The sequence below is a fragment of the Cyprinodon tularosa genome, unplaced genomic scaffold, assembly GCF_016077235.1.
Source record: "Cyprinodon tularosa strain WSP-4 unplaced genomic scaffold, ASM1607723v1 ctg243, whole genome shotgun sequence".
Lineage (NCBI taxonomy): Eukaryota > Metazoa > Chordata > Actinopteri > Cyprinodontiformes > Cyprinodontidae > Cyprinodon > Cyprinodon tularosa.
In genome coordinates, this window is record NW_024038903.1 from 946,265 (window position 1) to 966,508 (window position 20,244).

The following is a 20,244-nucleotide window of genomic DNA, read 5'->3' on the forward strand; positions in this document are numbered from 1 at the left end:
GGTAAAGTCAGCCTCTTCTCTTGTGGGAAGGTTTGAGCTGCGACCGTATCAAACTCTTAATATGCACCTCCCCGTCTCATGTAGACTTTGAAGAAATACCTCCTCGCTGCATCAGAGTTGAGATTAAACCCCAAGCAAGAAAAATATATAAAAAAGAGGCTTTCCTTCTCACTGTTATTGAAAAAGCGCTTTAATATTGAGTGTTAAGCTGTTGCAGTCAGGAAAATAAAAATAAAGACACAAATATGATGCTGAAGATGCCAAAATATTGGATCACTCCTTCAACTCTGCATAGGGAATTAGAAGCATTTAGAGCCCGTTTTTTATTTTAAATTAATACCCAAAGTTAGCACTGCAAAGTGAGTGTAACTTACATTAATTTCAGCGGCTGACTAATTTGTTATGACACTCATTTCAAAGTATGCCAGCACTGCTCTCGTTCATGTTGTGGGGGGGAGGAAGTGAGCGAGGCATATAGAGTTGGCTACTCGCCGTGCTCCAAACCCTTGGCGGTGGAGGGATATCTTTCGCAGCAGATGCCAGAAAGAGGCAGATGCTTTTCATCTTCTATGAGACAAATTCCTCAAGCGAAGGCTTATTCTTTATTTTTTTATAGCTACTTATTTACTACAGTGAAGACCGGTCCCTCCCAGCTGTACAGAAACACTTTGGAACAACTATTGTAACTATTAGAGTTGTACCCTGGAAAAGGACAGGGCGTTAACCTGGAAATGGAGCGTGGTGTGATCCGAAATCCAAGCAAATGGCTCAGCACACAAAGAGATATTGTTGCTCTTGTTTGCAACTATGAGGGGGAAGCAATAGCAAAACAGTGTGAAGATGTAGGTGTGCATGAATGCCCTTCTGAGAATAAATGATTTCCCACCAACGTCTGGTGAGAGAATTATACAAAGTGAGCAAGTAAATAATTATTGCTAAAAGGTTTTTCCAGATTACTTCACCAGTATCTGTGAAACTGTTTTTATGAAGGCAAATGTTTAAAGAACAACAGGGGTTACATAGAGTGCACAAAGTCTGCCAGAGTTTCGTAATCCTATTTTTGAACACCTGCACTGCAGGTGCAAAGTATGAAAACATTTCTACAATAGTCTCAAAAGTCTAAATTGAGATGTAACGACACATCCTGCAACAAAAAAAGAGAGATGATGCACCATATGAAATCCATGGCAATAAAACTGGAACACTTTTGACATTGCTGCAAATATAAAGAATGTGCACGGAAAGGAATTTCTAAAACAGATGCTAACTTTAGCATAATTAGCTGTTAACAGTTACAAATCATTCATATCTTTTCTTTCATGCTTATATTTCTTTTTCCCAATAACTAAAATAGGTTAAAATACACTAATACACTAATGTAACCAGGTATTATCAGCAAGCCAAAGGAGGAGTGTTTTTAGATAATTTTAAGGGTTGTTACCCAGCTAAAATAAATCGTTAACCCTTAAACTGAAAGTCTAGATGAGATTGGACTTCTTGCCTCATTTTTTTAGGGAGAATCTCTTTTGTTGTTTAGTGACAAATATTAGGACTTTGTCCTTGAGTAGGGGATGCATATGAAGACTTCCTAGAAGATCTGCACTTGAGTTCCTAAAAAGTAAAAAAAAAATGTCTTGGCTGGACATAAATTGGGTGTTGTTCTTGCAGCATTGAGTAAAAACATGCAGAGCATGTCAACAGTTACAGGTTGACAAGTTTAAAGCATGTAACTACCTATCCTGTCACAAAATCTCAGACTCAACCAGTAGTAATTATAACCTTGTGCAGAAACACCCTGTACCTAACTGGAAATATTTGGAAAGATTTCCAAGTTGATAGCAGCTGTTAGAAGAAAAATCTAATCATAAAGTCAAAAAGGAACTGTCTGTACACTTCTGAGACAATTAAGGCCCATATCTCTAAAGTGATTTAGGAAATAAAACCTTTGCAATGAAAGTTACAGCAGCCTCCATCATTCTGACATAAAAAAAAAGTGTGCAACAGCCAGCAGATATCTCAGATATTGCTGGCCAGCCAAAGAGAGTAATGAAGAACATGACAATCTTGTAGGAAAGATAAGTAACCAGTCAATGATTATGGGTGAAGAGGTAATAGGTAGAGAAGTCGTGAGAAATCCTTTTATAAGCTTTTATTCAGAACCTGATGTATCGCAAGTTGTAGATAAGATTTGAAAAGAGATCTACCAAAATAAAAAGTAAAATCTTCTAGTGTAATGCAAATCATTTGTATACATTTAGAATTATTCGTTTTTTATTTTTTGAATCAATATAGTCATATTTATTACTAATACTTATGCTGTAAGAATCTGACAGGAATCCATCCATACTACACATCATGCAACCATCATGTTTAACAAGCTTATGTAAACTGAAAGCTGGTTGTTTACATGCATCAACACTCACAAAACAATAAGCTAAATATTGAAAATGTAGTAAAAATCAGAATTTTGGGGTCTTCGATGATATATATTAAAAAATATATGAATCAGAGCCAAAGCAAAGACTGAACAACAAAACCAAGGGTTTCACATAACTATAGTTCAGGAGTGTAATGATTTGATCCAAGTCAGAAACATAGACCTGGAAAGCTGCTGTGATATTCAGGCTTTTCCAGCCACTCTTTGCAACTCACTCCTCAAATTCAAGATGTGGGCGGTGATTCGGCGGCTGAACACAATTTATCGTGCAGCAGAGGGTCCCCAATTTGTCAATATGTCAAGATTGCGTAGCCTATTAAGGGGAGATGATTCTGTTGCAGTAACATTGTGTCTAAACAAACACAGAAGACGAGGTCGCTGAATAGAACCCGTCTGAACCTTCCATCAGTCAACGGAGCATCGACTCTTAATCCTTAACGAAGAAGCTTCGCATTCTTAAGTGTTTGGGGAGTTCTCAGGAATACAGAGCGTGACAAACGGAGTATATGGGATATAAGGTGTGCAATAGGTAGAGGACTAAGGGATTTAGGGAGGTAATTAACAAGTCAACAATTGGAACGTCTAAACTAGGAAACTGTGGAGGACAATAGGGCATTTGAGTCAGCTCATTGGGGAGGGGAATGCACACACTTGACGCACACCTATCCTGTTTGCTTGTTTGCCTCCCTCATCAGGTGTCTGTCACTGACCTTATTACCCCCCCGTAAATCTGTGTGGCAAGGGAGTGGCCACCCATACAGAGATGGCCGTCGACAGACAAGAAATGCAGGGCGCAGCTGCACAGGGAGAAAAAAAAGGGAGACAGAGGCGGCGGCTGTGTAAAAACCACCATTACGCTAACTACAGGTAGCATTTCTGCTCTCTGTCGTTTCCCCCTCCCTCCCACTCATGTTCCCTCCATCTCTCCGTCTCTTATTTAATGGGTAATCCTGGGCGAGGGGAGGCGGGACAGCTGAGATATATGGGCCAGCGGCATGGAGAGCTAATCACGGCCGTCTCTGGGGGTGATAAACCCAGACCAGAGAGGTTTGTATTTGCGAAGCCTGCAACAGCTCCATAAACACGGTTACGAGCTGAATTTCAACAGCACTGTTTTTGGCTCTTGATTAGTTTTCCATGCCCAAGAAGTCTCACCATCGTAGCTTTATTTTCTTTTTTTTTTCTTTACCTGAGCAGTGATCACAAACCACAAGATCCCAAGAGAATTACTACATAAGTTCCATACTGTAAAATTAAAGTGTAAAACAACCAAATGGAGTTCTCTACTCCAACTCTGATATCTCTGAAGAATTCATGGTGTGGGTCGTGTTTTGTTTTGTTTTTTGGAATTCTTTTTACGAGTGAAACAAGACCTTACTTCGAATTTCCTCCAACAAAGGGTAATGTCCTGTGACCTATTGAGTTTTACAGCTCTTCTGTTTACAAGCTGATTCCACAAAGTTAATTGTTAACACTTTACTGCCACCCATGAAACTGAGAGACTGACAGGCACCTCTAACAGATGTGCATATTTTCTTCAGTTGAGCAATAGAAAGTAAAAGGCACTGATTACGCTGATCTTAAGTAATAATTAAACACGAGTAAATGTTCTGTCTGTGGACGACTCAAAAGAGCTCACTGTTCTCACAGACTGATAACGATCAGAAAGGTCGACCTATATGCAGTGGATTGCACAATATACAGTCTCTGCGAAAGTAAAACTCAAACCTCACATTTCAACAAGAAAAAAAAATTACTGAGATTTAATCCTATAAACATAAATATATGTATAATTTCTTAGTGGACACAAGAGGCTACATAGTTTTAAGGAAAACTATGAAATCTGTATTAAATCCCCTTTACACTGATTACCCTAAATAATACCAAACTCAAGCAACTGTCATCATTTCTTCCTAATTCATATGCTCATGTGAGAAAATATGTAAAAAATTTAATCATTACTCATGTGCTCAAAAATGGTAGGAAAGAAAATTTACAGTAGGATCCAAGGCTGCAACTAACTATTGTTTTGCAAATCGATTAATCTTCCTATTAATCTTTCGATTAATCGAATAATAATCGTACAGTAAAAAGCTCCTTAAAGAGGACTTCTTGCTAAATTAAACCAGGTGAAACTAAAACTTCTCCACTAGAGGATTTCTGGATAGAGCATATGAACATACAAAAAAGTTTATTATCTTAATTGCAATATGTTTACATATTTTTTTTTTACAAATGTGGTATAATTGCTTCTCAAGGTGGGTCGCTCTGTCAGCTAACGGCCTGTTTTAATCTCTATACTCCAGTTAATGATTAATCGATTACCAAATTAGTTGACAATTATTTCAATAATCGATTAACCATGATTTATCAGATTAATTGTTCCCACGCCTTGTTCCCCTGCCAAACAAACATCTGACACTGGTCAGATGCAAAAAAAAACCTTTGATTGTCAGAGTTGATGAAGATAAGTACAGCGCAGCCCTAATAGAAAACCTATTACAGGCTGCAAAAGACTTGAAAGGGGAGTAAAGGCTGACCTTTCAGCTTGGCAATAACCCTGCAGTCAGTGTTACAATAGAATGCTTTGCAATAAAGCATATTCGTGAGTTTCAAGCCCTAAATGTTACAAAGGAGGCTTAATGAACTATTGACCCAAAAAGATCGAAAAGGAATGATTGCTACATAAGGCTCAACAGCAACAGCGATGTCATCTTTGCAATACCATCACTGTGCAGCATTTTACTGCATTTTTTTTTTCCAGTTTCGTCTTTTGAAGCAACAAACAAGATTTAATCCATGACTTTCCTATATTGGTTTCCTCCATTGTTCCCAATCAACTCTTACCAACATTCTTGTCCCTGCTGAAGAAAAATACATCCTTAAAGCATGATGCCGCTACCACTGTGTTTCGTGTGAAAATGGAATATATATGGTACTGGTTCCGATTCTCATTTTTATTTTTTTCGAGGTTAATATTGATTCTCCATTTTGAGATTATTAATGAGGGACCCTAGCAGCAAAAGAGTAGAGGGAGACCCTTGATGGAGATAGTATTTAATGATGAAACTTAAAATTCCCAGAACACAAGGAAAACACAAAGGACCCACGGTGACAACAACTGTGGAATCATGCAGGGAATGGCAAAGACTGAGGGACTTAAATTGTAACGAGTGACATGGAAATCACTGAGCAAAACCAACAGAATGCAGAGCAGATGGGAGAAATCTAAGCAGGGAACTGAGGGAAGGCTGAATAATTGGCACTGGGGAAACTAAGGAAACACAGAGGATGCAGCTAACCAAAGTTAAGGACTAATATCAACACAGGAGATACAGGAAATGTATTAAGAAAGAATGAACTGACAAAGAAAGATACTAATTACTACTTTGAAGAGGTATATTGCAGTAAACCCTTATAATAAACAGTGAAGATAATTGTGGACACAAAGAAATTTAAAAGAAAACAGAATGAAAGAGTAGTAGCACTTTAGAAAGTAGATGTATTATGTAAAATATATGCAAAGCACTCTACAATCTATACGATGTAATCTTAAAGGCTACTTCACTACCTGCCTAGTAAAAATACAGCAAAGACATCTGTGTATTGGGTTAATAATGCAGTGTCAATTGACATTTAGTATGGTTGAATGATCATTTAACAAAACTCAAGCATCATCATAAATTTCCACGTGTCTGTTAGAGGGGAGGGGTCCTTAGCATAGGGGCAGCAATCTTCTAAGCAGCAAATCATTCTGGGAATGAAAGGCGATATGTTTTACACCAATATGTATTACAAGGACTCAAAGAGACACACCAGAGTGCCACTTCCATTTGAATTTATCGTAGAGTGATTATTGGCTATGCCGCACAGCAGAGCGAGGACAAAATGGCTTGCAGTGCAGAGTACTGAGAAAAAAAAGTGGCTTGCAAATAAATCAAAAAGCAGGCTCAATGTAAAACAGACATCCATCAAGTGGGAGAAATGCTGTGTATACCTGAACTAATAAAGTGTCAGAAACACCTCTCTGTAGTTTCTTATTCAGTGTTTATGGAACATAAAGACACAGCTGCATATGCAATATGTTCAGTGAACTATTCCTTAACACAAAACTTAAGGGTTTCAGATTTTATTTCAGACTTTATATTTCCTTTTTGAGTGATTCCTCTGATAGGCACAATATGCTACTAAGGATGATTTTATTGGTTTTTATTTCAAAGGTTACTGTGAAAGTTTGTTCAAAATATACACAGAATTTTCCTATATGAATTTATAGTTGATATGTCCTTAGGGATCAGGTTATAGATATGGAATCTGCTAAATAGTTACTGTAAGGAAATGGATGGATAGTCACTGGGCCAGATGAAAACATTTAGAAAGTGGAACAGAAAATAAAGTCTAAAGAAAATCGTCGCTATCGAAAAGTAGATAATGTATGAAGTCAACATCCCCCCTGAGGTGTAAAGATTTGAAGAAATATATTATTTCTTTGTGTTAACATTTTACCCGGGAAAAAAAATGAATAACTGAGTTTGTTTCTGTGTTATGGTTAAACATTAATGTAGCCCCATAAACTTTGATCTATTCACAGCAACAGATGCTTGGAAACATCGAAAAAGAAATTCAAGCTGCCTAGCAAGAGAGACAAGCTAAGACGTCACCACTTGACAGTTTGCTTGTGGACAGATGGTGCCGCAAAATGACTAGGCAGACAGCACAGAAGGCACTGATCCCCCCCCCCAATTCACACCACACAGCAGACCAGGACTCCCCTGCCCCCCCACCTCTGATGTGGAAGGCCTTGTCTCCAACAGTAAATGACAAACACAGTGAAGGCATGTGAGCTAAAATACTGGCAAACACACAGCTCCTTATATCAATAGCTTCCCAAATGTAGGCAGTTGTCCAGGCTTAGCACAGCCAATGGATATTTCAAAGAAAGATTTTCAGGAACCAAATAGAGAAAAACAAATTAAAATGTTTTTGTTTTGGGTGGGGGGTTGCAATGCATTTGTTCCCAACAACTAGCACTGAGGTTGTTATTTTGAATTAAAATTTGTATAAGAATGGTTTTTAAAGACCCTGTGCTTTTCATCCAGTGCCCCCACTGTTCTAAATCAATTACCTCTAGTCAGTCAATGCTTAGATTAGGGGGGTATTGTAAATTAGCTTGGTGTCAGGCTAGATTAGTATCTGTAAAGCGCTGGGAGTGTTTTGGACCCTTCAGAAACGGACAGGAGAAGGAAGCAATGGCTTCAGTGCTCGGTTGCAGAGCAGCAACTCTCATTGTCTGCAGCAATACTCAGTAATGTTGGAGTATTGTCAGGTTTACAATATTTAACGGTAACCAAACACAAAAATATTCAAAACTGCACCTAAGGTATATTTTTATGGTTTATGGTTTTTAAGGTGTACAATACAGCAGATCCATATGAAAAACGCAAGACCAAAACAATGAATTCAAAATAGAAACAAATTTTTTTTATTTATTTTTTGACTAATGTTTCATTCAGAGTAACCCAGAGACAAGTGAGATGATTTTGGATTTTATCCCTTTACTGCCTGCCCTGAACTTCCTCAACAATACTGCTGAGGATGTTTTCTGGTTCCTGGGAACCAGGCTTTCTGAGGACCTGAGATGCTCATTGCCCATACGTACAAGGCAGAGACTATACTTACTTTAGCAACTGGAGAGGAATAATCATATACAGGAGATGCTTGTAATCTACAGTACACTGTCATCATTCACTCTTCCCTGTTTGTCTATTTCTGTGTGGTCTGACTCATGCACACAACAGGACAAGGCTAAATATGTTGAACGTTTACTGCTAATTGGTGGCAATCCTGCAATACGCTCTATGCCCAACTTCAGTATTTCCTGAACTTTAGCCAATGTTGTTATGGTTAATGAGGTCAGACACACCTATACTAATCAGTCTGTCCAGTAATCAAAGAAAGGAAATAAATGAGCCGGCTAAAGTTCAGGAAATAGTGGAGTTGGACATAGAGCCAATTGTGTCCAAAGGTGTTTTTGTGGCGCACGTCTCATGTTTAACAAGTGTAATGGATCAGATTTTGAATCAATATTGGTACTGACTTCAAAGATAGTGTGACATTGCTCAGAAAAATGGACATCAGCCGCTCTGCTGCCCTGGGCCCCCCAAAAAATGCAAAGCACTCTACAATAATGAGTTTTGCAATTTCTATCAATCCTCAGGTTAGCTGTTTTATCAGCTTAGCATCCAGTTAGTTATTTTTAACCCTTTTTTGCCTTACCAGACCACGCCCATCCCTCAGCCACCACCAGCTCTGTGGTCCACTGGGCAGGTCCATTTTGGCGAATATTAGATGTGGGTGGAGGTAAGGGTATAAGATCCTTTAGGTAGTTTGTCAGCTCAAATTGTGCAAATGACCTTGATAAAAAAAAACAAAAAAATTGACCAGACTGAAAGGAAAACACAAACCACTTTAACACTGGTTATCTGATAGCTGCTAGTAATCATAGTATTTTATAGGCTTCAATCTGAACTCTATCTTTAGTGGGAATAAAGTGTTCTCCCTAAATATATGTAATAGAACAACATTAATTCCTTTGTATTCTAAAGTTTGTTAACTAAATTTATTGTATATTTGTTTAACTTCTAATGTAGTAACATTTGATTACCTTAAATAACTACAGATTATCACATTAAAAAAATTCTATTTTAGTCAAAAGTCTTTGAAGCTAAATATTGTGACATAATTAAAACTGAGAAACACTGAAACCACTCAAAAGCTACTATATTGATATTTTAATGGGATTCTGAGTCATCTGCACCACTTTTATGAGCATTTGCACAAATGATCATAAATGATGGTCTGTTCTTGTCTAACTGGGACCTGAAAACAGTTCTTTATCTCACTACATCTGTCAAATGCAAATTTACTCCTGAAAATCTGCTTCGTCAGCCACAATATACTCGCAGGTAATAAAAACACAAACACACAGACGTGAGGGGAGTTAGCCGTAGACTCCATTCAGTTTATGACACAGTATGTACAATATTTCTCACACTATATTGAATGTTTGTCTTTAGTTGCTGCTGGAGCTCAGAAGAAACAGCTTGTTGACTATGTTTTATTTCAGTTTGCAACAGGGCATGTAAAGCACACATAGGAAAGCAGTCCATTGTGGTCCAAAGTACAGAGAAATAACCTTAATATTGACTCAGGGAAGGGTTAAACAAACCAAGACAGGGCTGGGAAAAGCCTCTCCTATAAAACCTGGCATTTGAGGTGGGAAACAGAAACATTGTAGCTAATGGTAAGTGGCACAGTAATGCATAAGACTATTTAAAAAGGACCACCTCTTTAAGAAAAACAGGCTTTTGGAAATCTGAAAGGGAGACACCACCAAGATATCCACCTTTTTCCCAGAAAGTGGATTATTTACACAAAGGAAACCAGGACTCCTTGTTCTTGTGGAAACAGTTAAAACCTAACATATTCAACATGTATTAGCTGTTATTGCAAAGAGGATCCCAGAGGTCCTAATCCAACTCCTGTCCAAGTCTGTTCCTTCTATTCCAGACGAATACTCTCTCAGTCCCTGTCTAACTAGTGAAAAGAGGCAGATCCTAACAAGCCATTTTGTCTTTTTGTCAGTCTGTGTTTTACTCTATCCCCATGCCCCACAAACCCCCCACCTCTTTCTGACCAAGCCTCCTCCTCTGTCTTTTACCCCGGCTAAGCCATGAGCCAGCCTGTTGGAGCAGATGGAAGCATATATCCCCACTGCTCTCCGGAGGACTAAGGATTTAAAATGTAAAAGAGATAAGTTTGAATTTGGCAAAGACCAGAAGATGGAAGAGTGAGAAAAGTAGGAACTAATGGCTCCACACTTGTTTGTAAAACTAGAGTAATCTATAATAACTATAACAGGGTGACAAATTATTTATAATAAACTGAGCTGGTCTGAGTGTTCTTGATTAGTGCTGACTCAAGCCTTCTATTGTGACCTTAAAATCAGGATGTGATAAACGTTGTAATGTCATAATATTTGACTTTTTTTCTAACAAGTCAGGAGCATGTGACTATTAGGGAATATTAAGCTTCAAAGTTCATGGTTGATAATTTAGGCTTTATGCCAACAGCTGTAGTCCACTGACTTTAGGCAAAATGGGACGATTAATTCTGATGAAAATATTAAAAATTAAAATGTAGGTCTAAGTGGAAAAAAAAGAATAAAAACATTGATACAGCCAGTGGACACTTTATGATGGTTTGAAATTAATTTCTATACATCAGCTGTCACCACAAACTAGACTATTTAAAGTCCATAGAAGCTTTGCCTATAACTATCATCATTATTATGGTTGAAAAATAAATTGAATTTGTACACAAAGCTAGCTTTTAAAAACAAAAGAGCGATGGCTTTTAAAGATTTAGGCAAAACAAAAACTACATAATTTTGGTATCTTAAAATCTAAAGCTGTATCTTAAATAATCTAAAATTGGTATGGAGTGAATAAGCCCAGTTCTTGGCCCCCTGTCCACACCATTAAGTGGTCTTAAATGAAGAATAAAATGGAGATAAAAAACATAATAATTGTCTGGCAAATAAAATAAAGATTCTGTGAGCCTAACAATGTGTTAAACCTTGAGCATTTTAGCTCACTTTTGATCAGCCCAAGTGCTAAAGATTTTGAAGTACATTTAAGCATTTTTATTTTTTTTTTACTTCTACCACCATTCAAAATGCTTTTACACAATAAGTCACAATCACTTGCTGCACTCAACATTTTCCTTATTTACCCTGCCAGTGGATCAGTAGGAACCTTGAAGTAAAGTGCTTAGTTCAGGGGCATTTTGACCTGTGGAGAGGGAGGATAGAATTAAACTGACAACTTTCTAATGACTACTCCTACTGCCAAGACCCCTTAAAAATCTGAACATTGCTACTTGCTTGTCACATAATGCTTAACCCATTCATTGATTGATTTATTGATCCACTTTATTGAATCAATTGTTAAGAAATGTACTTGTTACATCGGCTCAATAGTCAAAAAGAAGAAGGTGCAAAAAGAAGGAAAAGGTGTATGAGGTATATACAGTTTCCCCATATATATATATATATATATATATATATATATATATATATATATATATATATATATATATATATATATATATATATATATATATATATATATATATATATATATATATATATATATATATATATATATATATATATATATATATATATGAATGCTGAAGTGTCTTATTTAGCAGTTGCAGTAATCACCAATTTCTTTCAGCTCTGATACAAAGCTTTTTGTGTTTGATGAGAATGGAGAAAGCACCCAATCACATGTTAAATTAAAAATCATCAGCCAAAATAGTTAACTAATTGAGCCCCGGTGGGTGGCAAAAAAGAGATCTCACCATTGGTGTCTCACCTAATCAAAAAATGTGGAATAACCCTAAAAAAGAACGTTGAGAGGAATCCTCTCTGGCAGATGCCTGAACATGAATTTTCCCAGATAAGTAACTGGCAGATGATAAGTTGAGCAGTGATAGTGGGTAAGCCAGTTACATTATTTCACAATGAGAATAACCTCTGATTTAGTCATGAGAAGCAAATAATTGTTTCCTAACATGAATGTAAAGTTTCTCATCCATCCATCTATCTTCTCCCGTTTATGCCTACAGGGTCTGGGTGGGACCAGTGCCAATCTCCAGCAGTCTATGGGCATAATGCGGGGTACACCTTGGACAGGTTTTCAGTCTCAGAGACGCACAAAGACATACAACAATGCACACACAAACTCACACCTTAGGACAACTTAGAGATTCCAATTAATCTAACAATCAAGTTTTTGGACTGTGTGAAGAAGCTGGAACACCCAGAGAGAACCCACACACCCACGGGGAGAACATGCAAACTCCATGCGGAAAGACCCTGTGCCGGGAATCAAACCCAGAACCTTAGCAGATGCTAAGTTTAGCTTTGGTAGAAGAGAAATGTTGGGCAGTTGCAGCATTCTTACAGTTAAACCCTAATTTGAATTAATTGAAATCGGAAGGTATAAATTTGCTTCCAAATTCAGTGTCCAGGCTCATCATACGATGTGAACAAATCTTTAAGAATAATGCTAGTAGGGAATTCTAATGCAGTTATATCTAATATGGATATCAGGAAGTGGTTAGCCAGTTGCTGTATTCCCACAGTGAAATAGTACTTCGGTTCACTATGAAAAAGCAGCTAAGAGTTAGTAAGTCATACATTTTAGCATTTATATGTAATTACAGTATGTAAATTTAACAGGACATTAGCCAAGGGAGGTGAATAGAAATATTTTCTTGTACCACTTACAAAAATGTGTTTGTACCAGATATGCAAAAACTGTACCAGATATGCAAAAACCCCATTTATTTAAAACCAGTTGGGATTTCCTCAAAGCAAATGTCGCTGTCAGACAGCAGTCAATTCCCTTCTTATACAAGACATGGATGTGAACAGATGCACCCAGATCATGTTCGTTTGGTAGTTAAAATGTAGTTTAATCCCTATTTATAGTAAAAACGGTCCCAATACCTCATTGATAAACATACCTATGCCCCCTGAATCTTGACATGTTGAATTGCCACAGGCAAGAGTAAACTGGATTAACTCGGGATTTCTCTTGAGCTTACTTTGGCAGAAATTGTGAAGTCAGACCCTCGTTTTCCTCAACACCTCACCTCAGTCCACCTCTCAGGTAATGAGAAAGTATCTGGACACCACATCTGTCGTCTGAAGGGAGATTCTGCTTTGTCCTCAATCTCCGCATGGCAGCATGACAGACAGCAAGAGTGCAGAACAACGGGCCGACGAGGTTGTGAGCGGCAAAATCGATTGCCAGCTGACTGGCAAGGTCCATTATGCTGACAGGCCGCAGCCACAACACGCTGACCTGCACATCACCAACGTCCTCATTACCACCTATGAATCTCTCTCTGGGACCAATCTCCCTGGCCCTCTCCTCACTCTCGCTCCGTTTTTTATATGGGATCTCTGGGCGAAGCATACAACTGAAATTCACTCCGTCAAACTGGTAGATAAGCTTCAAATGAAGCAAAAGCCACACCTTACGAGCTGTTATATATCTACCTATACACATATAAGGGTAAAAGAGATGCAGAATACAGAGAGCAGAAATTATGGAAAGGACAGCAACATTGTACATTTAATCATTGGTCTTCAGGACACTTAAAATCTGCCTCAACCCTCTCTCAGCCATATTCAACACTTGACTTACTGTCCAAGGAATACCTATTTATACTTATTCCTTCCACAGCACAGATATGATTTACCTGCCCCCAAACTATCAATTAATACCTAGAAAGAGTCATTGTTCAGTGTCTTCAGCAGCCAGACACAAACGTGCTTCCCATTCTTACAAATAATCAAAGATATACTAGAAGAAAACTGTAGTTCAGTCTGAGCTCTTGAGATTTGAATGACTCATCAAACACTTTCTTTGAAAAATCATTTCATAAAAGAAATTCTGGCAAGAGCTCCTCTAGATATTACATGAACACACATCCAATCAACCAAAGCCAGCATTTAGATCTGAAAAGTATTTTTCTAAATTAGATAATAAGAAAAGTTGCCAAGGGTTTAATTTATTTTAATTAAATGAATAATCACCATTCATAAAAAAAGATATTTCAAATAAAAGATTAATTCATAAATAAAAGTCTAAAAAAACAGCTGATATGCAAACAGACCAAAAACTTTTTGCCCAATAAATTAATTCAAGGATTAGCAGCCTCAAGAAACATCAAAAGCCCTTAAGCTTTATAGGTTAAAGTAATTCAAATGGTGTTGTACCACTTTGGTTGCATTACCTGGCCAATCTTCCAAAAATATTGAAATATTCCTGCTATAATTGGGGATTTGGTGGATGCACGCATGAAACTTTTTCATATCTGAGCTGTGGAGTTACTAAGGCACTGCTGACTGCCTTAACTGACTGAATTAATTAATAAATTGCACACAAAAGGTTACTAAATTTAACAATAAATAACTTAGAAAAGCAACTGTTAACAACAAACGTATTTTAAGGGATCCTGTTAAAAGAAGCTGATTGTGTTTGCATATAAGACTGGTCAAAAACCAAATCTAATCCCTTTTTCAGTCCACAATTATGCAGTACTTTGTGTTGGTGTATTACATAAAATCCAAATACATACACTGCAATGAAGCTCTTTTGGACAGCCACGAGCTTTTCAATGTGCTCATAAAATGGAGATCTGTCCAAACTCCTTTCTCATGTCATCTCAGTTTGACCGATTGGGTTGAACACAATGTTGTCTCACACACAGAAAGACATGTCGGTACAGGATCCCGTCAATCACCTCATCAAATCCACCCTAATGTTAAAATGTCTTCGTCAGGTCAACAAATGACGCCCCATTGCTGCAAACATAGCAGACATTCCACAGGCTGGTTAACGTCCGTCTTTCACAGATCTGTTTAAATTGGCTGAGCTATTTCAGAAGTTTTAAAATCTTAGGCTTAGTCCATCATAGCAGGTAAACTGTCAACCAGGAGGCAGAAATTATGCAGATAGCCTAAGCTAATATCTTCCTAAAGCTCTTGTGAGGACTGCAGCCCACTTTCTTGTTATGCTTGGTCTCTTTAGCAGTTTTCCATACAGCACCCAGACCCAGCTTGCAAAGGAAGATCTGAGAAAGCAAATTCCTTTTAAGTGAGGCATCATGTCTAGTCATGGAAATCAGTAGAATAACTTATTTGGGTCAGAAAGCTAATAAATGTAAATTAACAATGAACTGGGATCCCCACTTAATGTACAACACTCTGAGGCAGTCACAGCTCAACATCAAACCATATAACTACTAACCCCATGAGACGCTGAGCTTGGGGAATTAGGAATCTCCTTTCCAATAAGTGCAAAAAAGGATGACACATACTTTTAGCAAATTCAAAGGCATTTTCCTGGCATACATAATTGCTCAACTTGACAAAACAAGATGCAAAGTCTGTGAAGGAGACTGGCTAGCTGTCTTACCAAACTGGTTCTCTTGTCTTATTTTAATCCAAGATTCCCATGTTTACTAATGCAGAAGAAACCCCTTTATCAGGAAAGAGATTTGTAGGGAAGAGGCAGGGGATTAGCCATTAAATTACCAGGCAGACAGCATCCCTGCTTCAGGGTTGTGAAGCGGTAATCTCAAAGGCTGGAAAGGGCGGAGGGGGGTCCAGAGATAAAGGTTTAGGATTGTTGCTGCAGCACTCAGAACAGTGCACAAGTTGAACACCAAGACGTGTTTAGTGCTGACTTTCTGCAAAGGCTGGTTTATGTTTTATTGTGAATGTTTTAATAAGGCCTGACCACACCGTGTGCCCAGCACCAAGCAGTGCAAGAATTTAAAAGGCTTTAAAAGAGGAGCGCTGTAGCTAGGCAGGGCAATTGGAATTAGATTTTGGTGGCCTTGTCCATGGTTCTTGTTCTGTCACCTCTCTGCCCTCTCTTCAACAAGCAGTGCTTCCCTTGGAGAAACACCCCCATCCTCACAAGCCCCCACCCCATGGACACAGGAATGTTTCATCAACGCCACAGCCCCCAGCATCTTTACCAGTGGGCCAAGAGGCGCTGCACAGGCAGGCCATAAATAAGTCAGGCGTTATAATGAAACCAAATGAATCTCCATCCATCTTCACAAAACAAGCCGGGGAATTGAGAATTCTGCAGGAGGAAGAGACATTGCCCTATGTTTGAGGATAAAACACACAGCCAAGAATACAAAAGCTGCACGCTCAGATGCAAGTCCACGAATGAGTGTGAAGGCTTATTATTCCATTAGAAGTGACATGTGTGGGCTGATAAAGGAAGGGACAGGAGGACTGGTGAAGTAATGAAGTGGAATGTCAGGTTTAAGCATGGCATTTTTAAGAAAATGGGAGCCTGAGCAAACAAGGGCTGTGGTGAAAGCGATGGAATAAAGCAGATACTAGATTATACTCTGAGGACGGAGCTATGAATAAATCCAGCAAAGCTTTAACTTTATTTGTTTTACTGCTGCACAGCTTTATAGTTGCCCATCATGTGCCATAAAGTAAAGCTGCAAGCTCAAATTCTGACTAAAGGTATGCTAAGGCAACCAAACTCACGGCTTTTATTATTCATTAAAAGGTCAAGCATTATTACACAATGAAGTCCTATATATTATATATAATATATATATATATATATATATATATATATATATATATATATATATATATATATATATATATATATATATAGGGTTGAAATAATTAATCATGATTAATTGATTATTGAAATAGTCATCACTTACTTATCACTTAGTAGGGCAGTAATTATATCGAACTTGTAGAAAAATATATTAACATTTGGCATTTAAGATCTTTTTTTTTTTTTTTTGTCTGTCAATATGCTATATCCAGAACTCCTCAAGTCGAGAAGTTTTAGTTTTACTTTGGCTATCCAATTATTATTAAAAATCGATTAATATTGATTAATCAACAGATTAATCGATTTCTAAAATAGTCATTAGTTGCAGCCTAAATATATGTAAATATATAAAAATAACTATGCACCATACGTCTGAATATTGGTGGATATTAAGTCATTTAGAGAGTTCCCACAAAGTACAGTGAAAAAAACTAATCCAAATAATGGCCAATTTATGTTCCCAATCAACTCCCCTGCACTGGTTACATTAAATAAAAGACAAGCCTAACCTTGTCACATATGGAATGCACCAAAAAAAGAAGAAAACATTGTTTTTTTTCCTGGAAATAGAGGTATTTCCATCATTATAGAAGCATGATTGAATGATCTGGAATTGTAATGAACTCTGTGCAGGGAAGGAAATATACTGATGGACGAAATGGGCTCGTCTCTTTATGAGAAGCCCACACAGTAACCGTTTCAATGTCAGGTGCAAGACCACCAGCAAAAAACAGAGTGCTGATGGTTTGCTATGACTGGCCCTAGAAGATACACTTGCAACAAAAAAATACACCAAAGTATATAATCAAAAACCAAACGCATGGAAGAAAAAACTGAAAAAGACATTCAGCTAAAGCTGCCTTGCTCACAAGCAACAAAAATAACACCACCTTGCCTAAAATAAACATGTTTTCTAATTTGGATCTGATTTGGTGTCAAAACTCCAATACTGTCTTTATCAAACTTATAGAGAAGTCAAAGGCGAGGTGCAGACCTACTTCTATCAAATGAGTTCACTGCTAGGGGCGGCGGAGAAAAGAAGTCTTGTCAAAACACTGATGACTGCATTGGTAAAGATGGCCTTTTTTTCTAAACCTTTCCGTCAGCACCTGTCGAGATGAATGAAAGGCTGGACGAAATAAAGAAGTGTCACAACCGAAACGAGAAAGCGACTGTCAGCAACCACTGACACATCACACGGTGGTGGCCGCTGATTGACATCACACATTATGCAAGGCGTATACAGCAGCATACCTAAATTGAAGCTGTGTAAACATGTAATTAAGTACCCAACGCCGGATTGACAATTAGGTGTTGTCATCATGAAACAACAACCTATGACCCCGTCAACATCAGGGTGCAATTCCTGACGCATACGCTGAAAAGATAAAAAATGTTTAAAAAAAAAACACCCACTGCTGACATTTTAAACTTGAAACCTCGTAATCTGCATGAAAGCTTCGAGCTCTGATAATTCAATAAAAGCAGGCAGGTTTTTACTTGCAGCATGTGTCATGGATAACTGACACAGTCGCCGTCACTGGCATTGATCTGTGATTGTAAGCTTCATCTTGCATGTTCAGACACCAAAGAAAGCGTTTGAGGAGATTCATCATGCCTCAGTAGCCCATTACACATCACCAAGCTCACCAGTGATGAGAAATCAAGTTCTATGGAAAAATCCATATGCTCAGCCTGTAATTACTTTTGAAGAATCCAGTGGTGGTGCAAGCATGAGAGAAAGACATTGAGCTCAAGAGTCTTTCAAACATGATGCAGAGTACATTGCAAAAGTATTGGTTAAAACAAATACCTTCAATTTAGTTTATGAGGCCTTTATTTGACAGACTAACACAAAACAGAACATTGGTCATCCTATACACCAATACCCTAAAATAAACCCAGTCCCAATAAATACCCACTATTAGTGAATACTATTAGTGAATAAAGTCTGTTAGTGTAATTTAATACGACTGTAGAACCACTGAGCTTTGAACATCCCATGGAGCACTGTTAAACTCGTCACGAGAACATGAAAGCAGTATGGCAAAGCTGCAAACCCACCAGGACGTGGCCACCAACCAAGAAAACATTTAACATTATTAGGAGACTTAGCGACATACCTGAAATAAAAAAATGTAATGTCGGAAGTGTTATTATAGAACAGAACAAGGCCTTCTTACTTTTGTAACATTTAAAATGGAAAACGTATTTTCATAGCAAAAATGAAGGTCTGCAAAAAAACATCACTTGCCCTAATGTGGTTAAAAAGATCCAGAGTGACAGAAATAAACTCTTTCTTGGTTACAATTTAACCCTCAGAACATCAATGCTGATACAGACACTCAAGAACTTAATATTTTTACTTTTGAACTTTGTTTTTAACTTAAAGTTCACTATATTTTAATAATTAACACAAGGTAACATATCACACACAGTAGGCAACATTGGATCACTGGGTTTACTCTATGAAGCAGTAACACTCAGTTTTAAAAAAGGTGGAACTTGCTGATCGGACTGAAAGATAAACAACTGCAGAGCTCCCTCAACTTACCATCACCACCCTGACACATTTATATAGCAGCATCATATGCTGGTAAGGTTGGTCAGAGTTGAATCTTTGATAAACATGAGGGTGGAGGTTCACCTTCCAGCAGGAAAACAACTTTAAACCTACTGCCAAAGCTGCAACGTTTAGATCAAAACATATTCATTTGGTATATTGCTTTTAGTCAAAGTCTAAACTAAATTAAATGGTTATCTTTGGCAACACGTGATAGTAGAATATAAAAATGAAACAAAATAACATGAATTGTGTTTTTGTGTTGGTTTATCAGTTAAATCTCAGGGAAATCCACACTGGTTTATAATTGTACATAAAGTGAGAGTTTGCAATGACTTTTGCAATGTTTTATACATTTCCCAGTTGAAGCTTATAAAAGGGAGTTTAAAAAGTCGTAGCTGCTTCCTTAAGTCATGTCCAAATTATATTTGACTGGAACTTGACGACTGAAAAGTGGCTGAGGCCCAGTCGTAAATATTGGAATGATGGGTCAGTGGCCTGCATGCCGGAGGTGAAGGAGGACAACCTCCAGGTCACACCACGGAGACTTGGATTGGCTCCGTTTGCACAAATAGTCACGGAGGACGGTTTTTAGCCATGTTCGTTTTTGCTACGGAGCAGCTGAACAGACATTTCAACCATACGGCCCCGTCTTGAGTTTCAAACCAGGTTTAGTGGTGGCGTTGGGGGGTATACCACTCTATGTTAAGACAAACAAGGGGTGAGAAAAGGTTGCTCTGCTGAATCATTAACCAAAAAGAAAATAGTGTAAAATGGTTCTTATTGGAGAACAACTGACCTACAGGGGAGAATATGTCTCTTAAAGGCCAAATAAAACAGAAGAAAACATGTCAGAATTGTGTTTTTGGAAAGCTTGAGGCGGCTTTAGTGGGAAAGGGCATGGTACAAAAAGGGTATTTTCTCACAGACACCCAGGATTTGCATTGAGCAACAACTTTTCTGTGCAACAGTTGGTAAATTACTTGTGAACAAGAAAA

The 20,244-nt window shown here is 37.9% G+C and overlaps 1 protein-coding gene across 25 annotated transcripts in view; it reads right to left on the reverse strand.

Annotated features, from left to right (window-relative positions):
* Positions 1-20,244, reverse strand: part of LOC119785202 (receptor-type tyrosine-protein phosphatase F-like) — a 271,065-nt gene that overhangs the window by 165,120 nt on the left and 85,701 nt on the right. The window lies entirely within an intron of this gene.